Consider the following 15,148-nt stretch of genomic DNA (forward strand, 5'->3'; position numbering starts at 1 on the left):
CTTTGTCTATTCAAACTCAAATATAATAACAAAGAATAATCATAGAGGCATGAAACATATATTTTTGAAATCTGCATAAATAAAGATATCCACAGGTGGATTTTGAAGCTTGTGTGGCCGCCAGAAATCGAGAAACGGATTTTTTTCCGCTCGTACCTCCCAGACACGGCATGTCCCATCTTAAATTAAAGATAATTTGGTAAGAAAACATATAATACTCCTGTTGTCACTCTGGGAACCTCACAGCCAGAGTTATGGCACATATAAGTTTTAAGTAACTTTAAAAAAAGGCGTACACTCCCTGGCTCCGCCCCCCCAGTGAGGTTAGCAAAGAAAAGGCATAAGGCTAGAAGGCTCAATGAGGCTATTATTCAGACCGTAGGGAGACAGCTATCTACCATCTATGCTGTGGACTGAATCTTTGTCCTTGGGAACTCCCCTCCCCCTCCTCCACATGGCGTGGCAGTGACTGAGATGTGTAAGTTTCATATTTTAATTCCTTTTGTTTTGTAACTGTCTGTATATATTGTATCTTGTCTCTTTTTTAAACATCTTTTGTATTTTTGTAAACACTGCCTATATTTTCTGCAGTAAATCTATAAAATGTACTAGTTTTGCTTTCCTTGCTCTATAAATGAACCGTCACGTCCTTCACTCTAATTACACTGTCCCATGGGTGGGCTCCTGACCAGATATTGGGTTTAATGTCAAACAAGGAGCTGATGGCAGCAAAGTGTTCTGGGGTATTTGGGAGACACTGGCAGTGACGGAAAGGAGGGTTATGTGTGTATTTCCAGCCTGAGACTGGAGATATATATACCGCCCTCACTGCAGCGTGCTCAATAGCCAGTACACAGCAAGGCAGCCTTTTTGGCGACTACTTACCCCAGGTGTAGTTCCCTGAGGGTAAGGGGGCACCAGAGAGCTGCAAGTTCCTAACCGGAACTGGAAAGTGGGATAGACAAGTAAATCCCTAATATATAAGCGGGATCTCAAAAATAGGACTCCATGACACCGTCTATGAGTGTTCAGTTGCTAGATTTGTATGCTGTTTATAAAGCTAAAGAAAACCTCCCAGAGGCTCACACAGGAAGGGCATGTGACTGTATTTCCTGTTTTCCTGTGTATGTGTATGAGAGTGTCTGTGTATGAGAGAAGCAGCCTGCTGTAGAGGATGCATAGCTAGAGACACACAAATGATTTATTCCTGATCTATTAAGCCTATCATATATTACTCCTGTTTGTTCCTGAATAAAGAATCTCTGTTGTCACACGCTTGGAGAGTATCCTGAATAATCTGCTGCCAACACAATCAATATGGAATTACAAAACAACTCTACACTATATAAAAAACTGCCTTCAGATCCAATCTTCCAACAGAAATTCTCCTCTCTTTTACAAGAGGGGGTGCATATGCAAGCTGTTGATAAAAATATCTTGGATTATTTATATGTGGACGATTCAACTGTGCCTATATACAAGGTTGCCACCTGGAATTTTGGGGCTTAATACTGGCAAAATTTTTGGGCCCCCTTGACACTCCGCCTATGCTCCACCCCCACCTCCTCCTCCACCCTTCGAACCTTCCACAGTCCAATTAAACACCAGATTACATTCATAACCAGCAGCTTTTGTTCTGGACAAAATAATTTTAAGCCGCCACTATGACACGGTTGACTTTTTTGGCCGGGCCCTACTCTACCCTAAACTATTAAATCTAAATATATTTTATTTATTTTTCTTAAAGGGAATGAGCCGCATACTTATTTTTTAAAATGACCATTAATACCACATATAAGGGATAAATACCGTCACACCATGACCAGAACAGATATTACCACCAGTAATCTCGGGGGTATCTAGATATTTAGCACAAACGGATAGAGGGGATGTGTTTGGGTCGCCCCTCACACCCAGGGCAGTGGGGTACTCGGTACCGGGCCGGTGTCAGTGGGAATGTGTGTCACAGTAGCGGTGACCCGATCCGTGGCCATGGGCGCCCAATATCAATGGCGGTGATGTTAATGGTATAATAGTTTATTTGGATAGTTTGTGACACCACCCGTGGTATTTGGCAAGTGAGATGTTGAGCCAACGCTGCATGCAGATCCACTGGGACTGATGGTGTGGTGCAGCAAAGATGGTGTAGCTCCCCACAGGTGGAGCTGTAGTCCCAGGGCAGTGTAGGTGCAATGGATGAGGAGAGGCACAGAATAGTATAGAGGCTGGTACCCAGGTGTAGTGGTGCTGGAATAACTGGAGGACACCAGAGTATGCGGTTCCAAAGCTTTACTCACTGTTTGCAGTTCACACAAATGCCTGCCTCCGCACTGTGTTCTTCAGGTCATGGCCCCAGCCAACCTCCAGGCAGGATAGGATTCTCCCCTCCACACTCCGCCAATATGTACCTTACTGAACGACTCCTCCAATGCGCCTTTAGGTGCGAAGCACTCCAGTACTTAATTACCCTGGAATGCCTCTCTCTAGGTGTTCCTAGTCTCTACTTGTATGACAGAAAGCTGTAGCCTGCTTTGGGGACTCCTCTCTGCGTTCCGGCTCACTATCCAGTTCCAGGAAAGGTTCAGGCATATAAGATCCGTAGTCAGCTTGCTGCACATCCAAAGGTCAGCTCCGTGACCGCCAGAACTTCAGACTGGCCAGACGTACATTCATCTTGTGAGGCCTGTTTAACATAGACTAGATGCTCCAAACAATTTAAGGTCCTGGACCCGCTGAAGTGATCACACATGAAACGGCCGTAGTCCATTCCTTTTCTCCCGGCCTGCCTCCTTGACCTGCACGTCCATCACAATTTCCATGTCTCACATGGTGAAATAAAGTACTTTGATATTACTTCAACTCGAAGTGATATACACTTTGAAACGCGTTGGGAAATAAAACAGTTAATCTTTCTTCATAACCTGGGTTCGTGAATTTGTCAAGCAGCGCACTGAAGTCCATGAATTTATTCCATAAAAGTATGACAGGAGTAAGGAGTTAGTGGCTCACTACTCCTCCGGTGTCTGTTGCTAGACATAAAGATCCAATCAACCTCGGGGACCGGGCCCCGGCCTTTGCGCTCTGGACTGGAAGGGTTCTCTCTCTTTCTCAACCTGCTTCCCACCATCCTTCTATTCTCCTTCGTTCCGATCTGTTCTATCTCTCTTATGGAATCTGTAGTCTCCAGTCTACGTCTCCTTCCTTCTGTTCCTTTCCTGTGCCAGCTGGCTCAGGTCACTGAGGCAGCTGCAGCACTCCCTCCTCCATCCCCCTTCCAAGGATCCTCACTCCTGTCTGAGTGACTTCCTTTCTCTCTTACCCTCTGTCAGACTGACCTGACCTCCTTCTCTGGGACTCACCCCAGACTGACTTGAAATCCTACACCTTCCCTCTCTTTTATATCTAACTCCACCCGCCTCCCCAGCACCTCCCATGTTACGAAGCCAGGGACCACAAAAGGCATCCTATGACCTTTCCAGCATAAAGCATGGATGGGTCCCTGCTGAACTATCCTGTGTGTGGGGTGCAGGTGCTGGAATGTGAAAGGGAGTTTCCACCCTACCTGGATGGTGGGGTACCACACCTTAGGAGAAGGTGCAGTACCTCTGTGGCGACTGAAGCCTCAGGGTGCCACATACCCCCCCGTTAAACACAGCACGTCCGCGGGCTGCAAGACAACAAAAGTACAATACAGGAACACACAAACATTTTAAATGCTGTTTAACAATACTTATCTAATCTTCCTAATGTAGTAGGCACATTTCTTAAACGTTACTAACAGGCTAACTTCCTATCTTAGTATGAAAAATTTTCTTTAAGTGCAATTCCTAGTTCAAAGTGCAATTATTCTTTCTCTCTCTTTCTACTGGACGCAAGACACTGACCATCTGTACTTGGCCTGTCACCTGTCACTTTCAATTCTTCATTCTTTATTCAATTCTCACATTCTATCTCAAAACTTTTCTATCTTTCTGTGTCAAACATGCTATAAAAGACATTTACTTTTCATAAGACACAACATCATAAAACCTTCAAAGATTCTTGCAAAGTGCTGAACACTGCTCCCAGCCGGGATTTCTTGCAGTGTCCCTTGAGGTAGACATCATTCTTCGAAAAGTGTCCATTCAAAAACATCATCTTTGCAAAGTGTCATTGGGTAACCATTATCTTCACAAAAGGGTCCTATATGTAAAACCAAGAAAGGGCACCTAAAGAGGTGCAACTATTTACAATAAAAGTTTTCGTATCACTCCAAGTTCATGATCGCTAATTCAAATTGTGAAAACGCTGCCATTGCAAAAACTAGGCAACAAAAGTGCTACCAGAAAAACAAAACATGATAGCAAAAAAAAAACAGAAAAAGGCACAACTAGTGCAAACAAACCCTCCTGGGTAACGAGATTTGAAAAGTGTAATTCTTAGTGCTGATCCCCTCCTGGGGTTCTGGAAGCTGAACTGGAACTGTTGTCAGAGGTGGTATCTTCATCCTGCTGACTACTGGCTAGCCGCATATACTCTGCCTCCCACAGGGTGAGACGGGGACTGGTTGGGGTAATCGAAAGGGCCATAGAAATGTCCACCACTATCGGCGATTCACCCGGCGCCATCACAAAGTCTTCTGGGTCTGACTCCTCAGTGTCCACTGGGACTTCAGTCAATGGCACTGCAGTCCGGGGACCGTCAGCTGAGGTCAACTGGGCCATTCCTATCCCTGGGTTCTGCTCCCAAAGCTAGGGTCAACACCGGGGCCGTATTCATACCTGGTGTCTCCAGCCGCGGTCCCGGTTCCTGGTGGTAGATGGCAGCAGCTACAACTCCCGGAGTGACTGGTGGAATAGGCCGCAGTTGGATCCGTACCGGGGCCAGGCCGGTTTCAGCTGGGGTTGTCGGCGGATGCCGGTGCCACCGCGCCCGGTCCAGGCGGAGACGCGGTCCCGGTCCTCCATTCTGTTCCAGAGCCCTCATGTATCTCCTCCGGACGGGGCTCACCCAATGACAGTATCTGTTGTGAGGCGGTGGCGGACGCAGCTGAGGATGAATCAGCGGTCGCAGCCTCCGCGGGGACGGCCTAGAGGTGAGTGGCCTCTCCTCCCCCAGTTCTTCTGTCTTCTCTGCTCGTTTCATCATGGCGTTCTGGCATTCTTCTTCCTGCCTTGGCCCCTTTCCCACCACTGGCTTCTGCCCCTCCTTCCGGGGGCAGCGTCTTCTTCCAGCGCCTCCATGCCAAGCCAGGATGCGTACCCCTCGGGGGGTGGGCCATGTATCTGTCACATAGTAATTCAGGCAGGGAAGGCCCAATACTCTTCGCGGTCTTTTCTTAGGACCTCCCATCTCTTCATGCCCTTCTTCTCCGCACCAGCGGCCATTTTTGAGATTCATGTCACAGTCTATTAAATTTGGTCTTTTGCACATTTTCAAAAGTTGTAAATCCAAGGCACACAGAACCCGATGGCATCGGGTCTCATCATCCTGTTCGTGATGCCAAAATTGGGTCGCCCCTCACACCTAGGGCAGTGGGGTACTCGGTACCGGGCCGGTGTCAGGGGGAATGTGTGTCACAGCAGCGGTGACCCGGTCCATGGCCATGGGCGCCCAATATCAATGGCGGTGATGTTAATGGTATAATAGTTTATTTGGATAGTTCATGACGCCACCTGTGGTGTTTGGCAAGTGAGATGTTGAGCCAACGCTGCATGCAGATCCACTGGGACTGATGGTGTGGTGCAGCAAAGATGGTGACGCTCCCCACAGGTGGAGCTGTAGTCCCAGGGCAGTGTAGGTGCAATGGATGAGGAGAGGCTCAGAATGGTATAGAGGCTGGTACCCAGGTGTAGCGGTGCTGGAATAATTGGAGGACACCAGAGTATGCGGTTCCAAAGCTTTACTCACTGTTTGCAGTTCACACAAATGCCTGCCTCTGCACTGTGTTCTTCAGGTCACGGCCCCAGTCAACCTCCAGGCAGGATAGGATTCTCCCCTCCACACTCCGCCAATATGTACCTTACTGAACGACTCCTCCAATGCGCCTTTAGGTGGGAAGCACTCCAGTACTTAGTTACCCTGGAATGCCTCTCTCTAGGTGTTCCTAGTCTCTACTTGTATGACAGACAGCTGTAGCCTGCTTCGGGGACTCCTCTCTGCGTCCCGGCTCACTATCCATTTGCTGTTGTGTCCCAAGTCTATGACGGGAGTAAGGCATTAGTGGCTCACTACTCCTCCGGTGTCTGTTGCCGGACATAAAGATCCAATCAACCTCGGGGACCGGGCCCCGGCCTTTGCGCTCTGGACTGGAAGGGTTCTCTCTCTTTCTCAACCTGCTTCCCACCGTCCTTCTATTCTCCTTCGTTCCGATCTGTTCTATCTCTCTTATGGAATCTGTAGTCTCCAGTCAACGTCTCCTTCCTTCTGTTCCTTTCCCGTGCCGGCTGGCTCAGGTCACTGAGGCAGCTGCAGCACTCCCTCCTCCATCCCCCTTCCAGGGATCCTCACTCCTGTCTGAGTGACTTTGTTTCTCTCTCACCCTCTGTCAGACTGACCTGACCTCCTTCTCTGGAACTCACCCCAGACTGACTTGAAATCCTACACCTTCCCTCTCTTTTATATCTAACTCCACCCGCCTCCCCAGCACCTCCCGTGTTACGAAGCCAGGGACCACAAAAGGCATCCTATGACCTTTCCAGCATAAAGCATGGATGGGTCCCTGCTGAACTATCCTGTGTGTGGGGTGCAGTTGTTGGAATGTGAAAGGGAGTTTCCACCCTACCTGGATGGTGGGGTACCACACCTTGGTGCAGTATCTCTGTGGCGACTGAAGCCTCAGGGGCGCCACATGTTTGCACTGAGGTTCAAGGGAATTGAAAAAGTAATTAAACCTTCCAGGGAGGGCAATTATAGAAGAAAAATCCTTAATAAAAAATCATATTGGATTTTCTTATTAAATACTAGAATCCCACTTGGCTTAAATCTCAGTCAAGACCTCATTCTACAATATACATAATGTACACCTATGAGCACATCAGACACTTTAGGGTTAATGCTGGTCTTGTTTTCCTTGTGGTTTTGCATGCAAACATGTGCTCTGATTGTTAATGGGCTGTCATTGGTTAAAGATACATTGTGGCTTATGTGTGCTCTTATTTTAAGGCGATATTCACTCCATCCTGACATAACCATGAGTAAGGCGTAGCCAAAATGTGTTGACTTGAGACTAGAGATGAGCAAACCTTTCGAGGTTCGGTTTGGTTCGATTTGCTGAACGTTTATACGTTCGCCGAACAGTTCAACGAATTTACCCAAACCCCATTAGATTCAATGGGAGGCAAAATCAAACACATAGGCAACACCTTCATGAGGGCCAAAAAGATGCCAAAACAACTCAAATTAGGGACAGACACCAAGGAAAGTGGCATCAATTGACTCACAGTAGAAATTTGATAATGGCACAGCAGCAGTCAGCCATGGGCCATGCATGAGGTATCAGGGTCTGAGCCAGAGTGTACAAATTTTAATTGAAGTTTAAAGCAAACCTGTCACCTGTTTTGGACGCTATAAGATGCGGCCACTGCATTTCAGGGCTTATCTACAGCATTCTATAATGCTGTAGCTAAGCCCCCCATCCGACCTGCAAGCCCCCCTTGAATCTGTCCCCTCCCTTGAAAAATAAGTTTTACTATACTCACCCGGGGGGGCGGTCCGGTGTGGTCCGGTCCGATGGGTGTTGCACCTGACCTCTGTTGAGGGCAGAGCAAAGTACTGCAGTGCGCAGGCGCTGGGTCCCTCTAACCTTTCCCGGCACCTGCACACTGCAGAACTTTTCTCTGCCCTCAACAGGGCAGATAAGTACACCTGCGCAGGAGCGTGATGCTTGGGAGCAATGAAGCAAGCAGGAGGCATTGCAATAAGATGAGAGGTGCCGGACCCAGACCTGCAACACCCATCGGATCGGACCACACCAGACCGCCCCCCGGGTGAGTATAAGTTATTTTTCTTATCTTTCAGGTCAGATTGGAGCTTATCTACAGCATTATAGAATGCTGTAGATAAGCCCTGAAGGGCAGTGGCTGCATCTTATAGCCGCCAAAACAGGGGAAAGGTTCTCTTTAAATTAAGATTAGGTGGGTGGGGGACCAGTGTAAGCCTGCTCTGCTGGGAGCGAATTCCAGCGAATCAGAGCATATCAGCTATTACTACTATAAGGTGCATGTGCAAATAAAGTGGCTGATGCAAGAGAAACTAGGTGCTAGGAAATGCAATAGCTGCCCGATAATAAAAGTCCATGTTAGTGCTATTAATGGGTTAAATGAATATACCTGAAGGCGGCAGGCACCCCGACGTGCATTTCGCTCTAGCTTTCTTCAGGGGAGGCGTGTGTCATCAGCAACTTTATTTGCACATGCACCTTATAGTAGTAATAGCTGATATGCTGTGATTCGCTGGAATTTGCTCTGCATATTTAATTAGCATTTGCCTTTTTTAAAAATTGGAATAATTTTTGCCCTTTGATAACTTGCTTCCTGTGCACTATATACTATGTGGGAAACTGGGTCTGAGCAGAAAAAGTAAATTAATGTGCATGCAAAATGTAATTGCATATGAACACATGACCTTTACACAGAGAAAACCAAAAGCAAAACACAAAACAAATATCCTGGAATAAAAAAGTAAAAAAATATATTGCAAAAATTGCATGAAGGTACCGTAGTAATAATAGTAATAATAAGGGTATTTAGTTAACATAATTTTGATCAAAATAATGTAGAAGCCATCCCGCCACGTCACGGCAACCCTTGTGGGACAGTCCTAACTCTTGTATTTAAAACCTTTCCACTTGTCAAGTGACGTAAATGTGAACAAGGACAGAGGGACTGAACCACCAGTAATAGTATAGGCCAGACAGGATGGATTTTCCAACTCAGAAACAGGGCGGTCACACCCTTATATGCACAGAATGCACAATGAAACAGATGGGAAACTGGGTCTGAGCAGAAAAAGTAAATTAATGTGCATGCAAAATGTAATTGCATATGAACACATGACCTTTACACAGAGAAAACCAAAAGCAAAACACAAAACAAATATCCTGGAATAAAAAAGTAAAAAAATATATTGCAAAAATTGCATGAAGGTACCGTAGTAATAATAGTAATAATAAGGGTATTTAGTTAACATAATTTTGATCAAAATAATGTAGAAGCCATCCCGCCACGTCACGGCAACCCTTGTGGGACAGTCCTAACTCTTGTATTTAAAACCTTTCCACTTGTCAAGTGACGTAAATGTGAACAAGGACAGAGGGACTGAACCACCAGTAATAGTATAGGCCAGACAGGATGGATTTTCCAACTCAGAAACAGGGCGGTCACACCCTTATATGCACAGAATGCACAATGAAACAGATGGGAAACTGGGTCTGAGCAGAAAAAGTAAATTAATGTGCATGCAAAATGTAATTGCATATGAACACATGACCTTTACACAGAGAAAACCAAAAGCAAAACACAAAACAAATATCCTGGAATAAAAAAGTAAAAAAATATATTGCAAAAATTGCATGAAGGTACCGTAGTAATAATAGTAATAATAAGGGTATTTAGTTAACATAATTTTGATCAAAATAATGTAGAAGCCATCCCGCCACGTCACGGCAACCCTTGTGGGACAGTCCTAACTCTTGTATTTAAAACCTTTCCACTTGTCAAGTGACGTAAATGTGAACAAGGACAGAGGGACTGAACCACCAGTAATAGTATAGGCCAGACAGGATGGATTTTCCAACTCAGAAACAGGGCGGTCACACCCTTATATGCACAGAATGCACAATGAAACAGATGGGAAACTGGGTCTGAGCAGAAAAAGTAAATTAATGTGCATGCAAAATGTAATTGCATATGAACACATGACCTTTACACAGAGAAAACCAAAAGCAAAACTGTCCCACAAGGGTTGCCGTGACGTGGCGGGATGGCTTCTACATTATTTTGATCAAAATTATGTTAACTAAATACCCTTATTATTACTATTATTACTACGGTACCTTCATGCAATTTTTGCAATATATTATTTTACTTTTTTATTCCAGGATATTTGTTTTGTGTTTTGCTTTTGGTTTTCACTATATACTATGTGTACATGATACTTTGAATTTTTATGCGGCTTCTTTTGAATTTTTGTCCCCACTTATAACTTTGTTGCACTCATGCTCTATATATGAATACAAATAAAAATATTGAATAATTTTTTGTAAAAACTTCCTTGTAGCTCTCTTTTTCGGTTTTATAGACTTTTACTGGTAGAAAAATGTAAGGATAGTAATATAGGTAGTTGACTGATCAATTGACCCACACTAGAACATTTTATAATGGTACAGAAGCAGTCAGCCATGGGTCATGCATGAGGTATCAGGGTCTGGGCCAGCATTTGCAGTTTTGAAATTTGGTTGAAAGAGTAGAAATATTTTAATTGCACATTTTTTAAAAAACTTCTGTTACTGTACAATCTACTCGACTCCCTTTCTTTGGCAGCTGCACAGCGGTATTATTAACATTTATTGTTATTGTGCCATTTATTCCATGGTGTTTTTCATGTGAAAAAGGGTAAACATAATAAAAACAAGGACAATAATCTTAAACAATGCGTCATTGACTGGTACTGGAGGAGAGAGGACCCTGCCCGAGGGAGCTTACAGTCTACAAGAGATGGGTGAGGATACAATAGGTGAGGAAAGAGCTGCTTTTGTAGCAGTATGGTAGAGCGATGGTTAGTGTAAGTTGTATGCTTGTCAGAAGAGGTGGTTTTTCATGTTCCTTTTGAAGGTTCACATGGTAGGCAAGAATATGATATGTTGTAGTACACAGTTCCACAGTAACGGGGATCTACAGAAGAAATCTAGTTTGCGATTGTGGGAAGAGTATATAAAAGGGGAGTAGAGAATGAGATCTTGTGAGGATTGGAGGTTGCATGCAAGTAAGTACCAGGAGACTAGGTCACAGTTATATGGAGAAGACAGGTTGTGGATGGATTTTTATGCCAAAGTTTGGGTTTTGAATAGGAGTCTCTTGGCAATGGGGAGCAAGTTCAGGAATTGACATAAGGGAGAATCTGGGGAATAGGAGGGTGACAGGTGTATTAACCTTGCTGTTCTGAGCGCATTCACTATACACTTGTACTGTTTCGGGACAATATGACTCGACCTATTAAAAAAGTTGATTTTAGCTACTGTAAGTGTTTTATTTCATTACCTATTTCATTATTAAACTGTATGTGAACATGGTTGATCATAAACAAATTAAAAATGAAGCTTACATCATGACACAGTAATCAAAAAATGGCTTTAAAATATGCAATCTAAACAGAATAAAATAAATTGAGAAGAAAAGCAAAACTTACATGCTACATACCGGTAAAGATGTGTATAAAAAGCTCTGTGTCCTATTTCACAGAATTGAAAGAACAGTGAAACGTAAACCCTTTTGAATAATGAGATGAAATACACAGGTAAGCAAATAAATTTTGCAGCAAAAAAAATTAGTTAATGTTATCGGGTCTGTCACGGCCCCCATGCCTCCTGTCATGGTCCCCGGGCCCCCAGTCATGCTCCCCGCCAGGCTCCCCATTGCGCGCGGCCATACTTACCCTGTGCTGCAGCCTCACTCCCTCCAGGCCCCGCGTCGGCGTCCTCCTCTGACCGGCCCGCCGCCGGTGACGTCACTACAGGCCTTGCGCATGCGCCGGCTCACCGCTCCTGATCTTATCTCCGGCGGTGCCCTGACCCGGTAGCACCGCCGGACCAATGGGGGCACAGCGGCGTCTATATCAGGCCGCCCTCCCTTAGTGGAGGCGCCTGACCTTTGTTGTTTGCTCAGCATATTAGGCTCCGTGGTCTCGCCTGGCATCAGGCTGCTATCCACTAATTACTGTGTGTTTCCTTGCAGACCTGCTGTCTGACTCCAGTCCTGCCTACCAGTGTTGCTACCTGCTGTCTGACTCCAGTCCTGCCTACCAGTGTTGCTACCTGCTGTCTGACTCCAGTCCTGCCTACCTGAGTCCGTACCTGCTCTAGTCCTGCCTACCTGTGTCCGTGCCTGCTCCAGTCCTGCCTACCTGTGTCCGTACCTGCTCCACTCCTGCCTACCTGTGTCTGTACCTGCTCCAGTCCTGCCTACCCGAGTCTGTACCTGCTGTCTGTCTCCAGCCATGCCTACCCGTGTGGCAACCAGCTGTCCTATTCTAGTCCTGCCTACTGGTGTCTACTCCAGCAGTCCTACTTCAGTTCCTCTATCTCGCCTTCATCTCTGTATTCCATTCCGAGCCGCCCCTCTTGCTTCCGGCTGCCGTGGCATTCGAACCCCTGGACCTGCTCCAAACGGTCCCTGTATAGGGGTCAGGTCCACCTGGTTGCTCGTCCAGGGCCCCTCGGTGCCACGGTCTAGAGGGTCCACTCCGGGAATCCCGCCTTGTCTAGCGCAGTGCTAGCAGTACGGTCAAGCCATGGATCTTGCCGGTGTTTCAGCTCCCGGTCAAAAAGAGTTGCTCTTTTTACTGGAGAACCAGGGGCGCATCATGTCTGCAATGAAGTCCATGGAGTTCCGCCTATCTGCACTTCAGGCTGACGATCCAGGGAATGCCGCCCAGCTGGCCAGCCTCCAGCAGGAATTGAGCCAGCAGCGGGACGCCCAGTCCCATATTTTGTCTTATATGGCCTCTGTAGACAACCATCTGGGAGACCTCCAGTCCGCCGCCGCAGCCTCAGCCGCCATCCCCAGTCCCGCTTCGTTTCCCTCTCCTCGCCTTGCCAAACCACCCCGGTACAGTGGTGACCCCAAACAGTGTAGAGGGTTCTTAAACCAGTGTGGCCTGCATTTCGAGCTTCAGCCTCACCAGTATCCCTCTGATAGGGCCAAGGTGGCCTTTATCATGTCCCATCTGGAGGGGGAGGCCTTATCCTGGCTAAATCCTCTCTGGGAGAGGGATGATCCCATGGTCTGTAATATTCCGGTTTTCCTGGACACCTTTCGTAAGGTGTTTGATGAGCCAGGACGGGTAGCCTCTCTTACTGAGTCACTCTTCAACCTCCACCAGGGCACCCTGACAGTTGGTCAATACGCCATTCGGTTCCGCACCATGTTTTCCGAATTGGGTTGGAATAATGCGGCATTGGTCGGAGCCTTTTGGCGTGGATTGTCGGGCAGGATTAAGGATGAGTTGGCAGGTCGGGATACCCCCACCACCCTCGAGGACCTCATCTCCCTGGCCACTCGAATGGACCTCCGGTTCCAGGAGCGCGGCCGTGAATCTGCGAGGGACAGGAGGTCCATCAGACCTATCCCGACCGCTAATCGGTCCTTTAGTCCACGCCCGCCGGGTCCTGTTCACACTCCACCTCCCGAGCCCATGCAGGTAGACCAGGTCCGGATGGCAGAGAGACATCAGAAAGAGAGACGGGAGCAGGGTCTCTGTCTTTATTGTGGAGGAGCATCCCACTTCATCCGCTCTTGTCCTGAGAGACCGGGAAACTCTTCCACCTAGGCCAGGTAAGAGAGGCCTTCCTAGGTGATTATAATTCCTCTCAAGCTCTCACATTTTCTGTTCTTTTACTTTCAGGGGAGATGCGTGGGTCCGAGGTGGCCTACGTGGATTCGGGCTCAGCAGGCAACTTCATCTGGCGTGAAGTAGTGGACAAGTATCGCATTCCCGTGGTTACCCTGAAGAACCCCCGGGTTATCGCTTCCGTTGACGGCAGACCGCTACAAGAACCCATCACCGCGGTCACGGAAGAGGTTGTCGTGCAAGTCGGCGCTCTCCACCAAGAAAAAGTGGCCTTCTACGTGTTGCCCGACCTGTCTCATGCATTCTACTTGGTCTCCCGTGGTTATGGACACACCAGCCGGTACTCAACTGGTCATCCGGGGAGGTTTTGCGCTGGGGAGATCCGTGCCAAGGTCGCTGTCTGAATCCCATTCATCCAACTGTTCCCACACGCCCACCTCGGGAGCTCTCTGGGCTTCCCTCAGCCTATTGGGCTTATGCAGACGTCTTTGACAAGAAGGAGGTGGAGGTCCTCCCACCACAGCGGTCCTTCGATTGTCCAATCTAGTTAATCCCAGGTTCCATTCCTCCTAGGGGTAGGATCTATCCACTGTCTCCTGCAGAATCCGCAGCCATGTCTGAGTACGTCACGGAGAACCTTGCCAAAGGATTCATTCGGAAGTCTTCGTCTCCCGCAGGCGCCGGTTTCTTCTTTGTTAAAAAGAAGGACGGTTCGCTGCGCCCATGCATTGACTATAGAGGATTAAACAACATCACTATCAAAAACCGATACCCACTCCCAATCATCCCAGAGTTGTTTGACCGTCTCAGAGGGGCACGTATCTTCTCCAAATTGGACCTCAGAGGGGCGTACAATCTCATCCACATCCGTGCTGGCGATGAATGGAAGACCGCCTTTAACACCCATGACGGTCATTATGAGTAACTGGTGATGCCATTCGGTCTGTGCAACGCCCCGGCAGTGTTCCAGGAGTTCGTCAATGAGATCTTTCGGGATCTCCTGTACTCCTGTGTTGTAGTATACTTGGATGACATCCTTGTCTTCTCCTCTGATCTTCCATCCCACAGGAGGACTGTCCGCCTGGTTCTTCAGCGTCTTCGGGAGAATCGTTTGTATACCAAAATGAAGAAATGCCTGTTCGAGCAAACCGCACTACCATTTCTGGGCTACATCGTCTCTGACGCCGGACTGCAGATGAATCCTGAGAAACTGTCCGCCATTCTCAAATGGCCTCGCCCCGTTGGCCTAAGAGCCCGCCAACTACTACAGGCAATTCATTCCGCATTTTTTCTCACTCTCCAAGCCAATCTCCGCCCTTACCCGTAAGGGGACCTCTGCAAACTCCTGGACGCCAGAAGCCGAAGAAGCCTTCCAGTCGCTAAAGCAGGCTTTTTCCTCGGCTCCCGTGTTGTCCCGTCCTGAGAGCAGCAAACCTTTCGTGCTGGAGGTGGACGCTTCCTCGACTGGTGCCGGGGCTGTCTTATCCCAGAAGACCATTTCGGGCTGCCTATGCGCCCCTGTGGATTCTTCTCCAAAGCCTTCTCCCCTTCCGAGTGTAATTACTCGATTGGCGACCGCGAGCTTTTGGCCATCAAATTGGCA

The sequence above is a fragment of the Dendrobates tinctorius genome, unplaced genomic scaffold (assembly GCF_039654945.1).
Source record: "Dendrobates tinctorius isolate UK_male_01 unplaced genomic scaffold, ASM3965494v1 ptg000102l, whole genome shotgun sequence".
NCBI classification, from domain to species: Eukaryota; Metazoa; Chordata; class Amphibia; order Anura; family Dendrobatidae; genus Dendrobates; species Dendrobates tinctorius.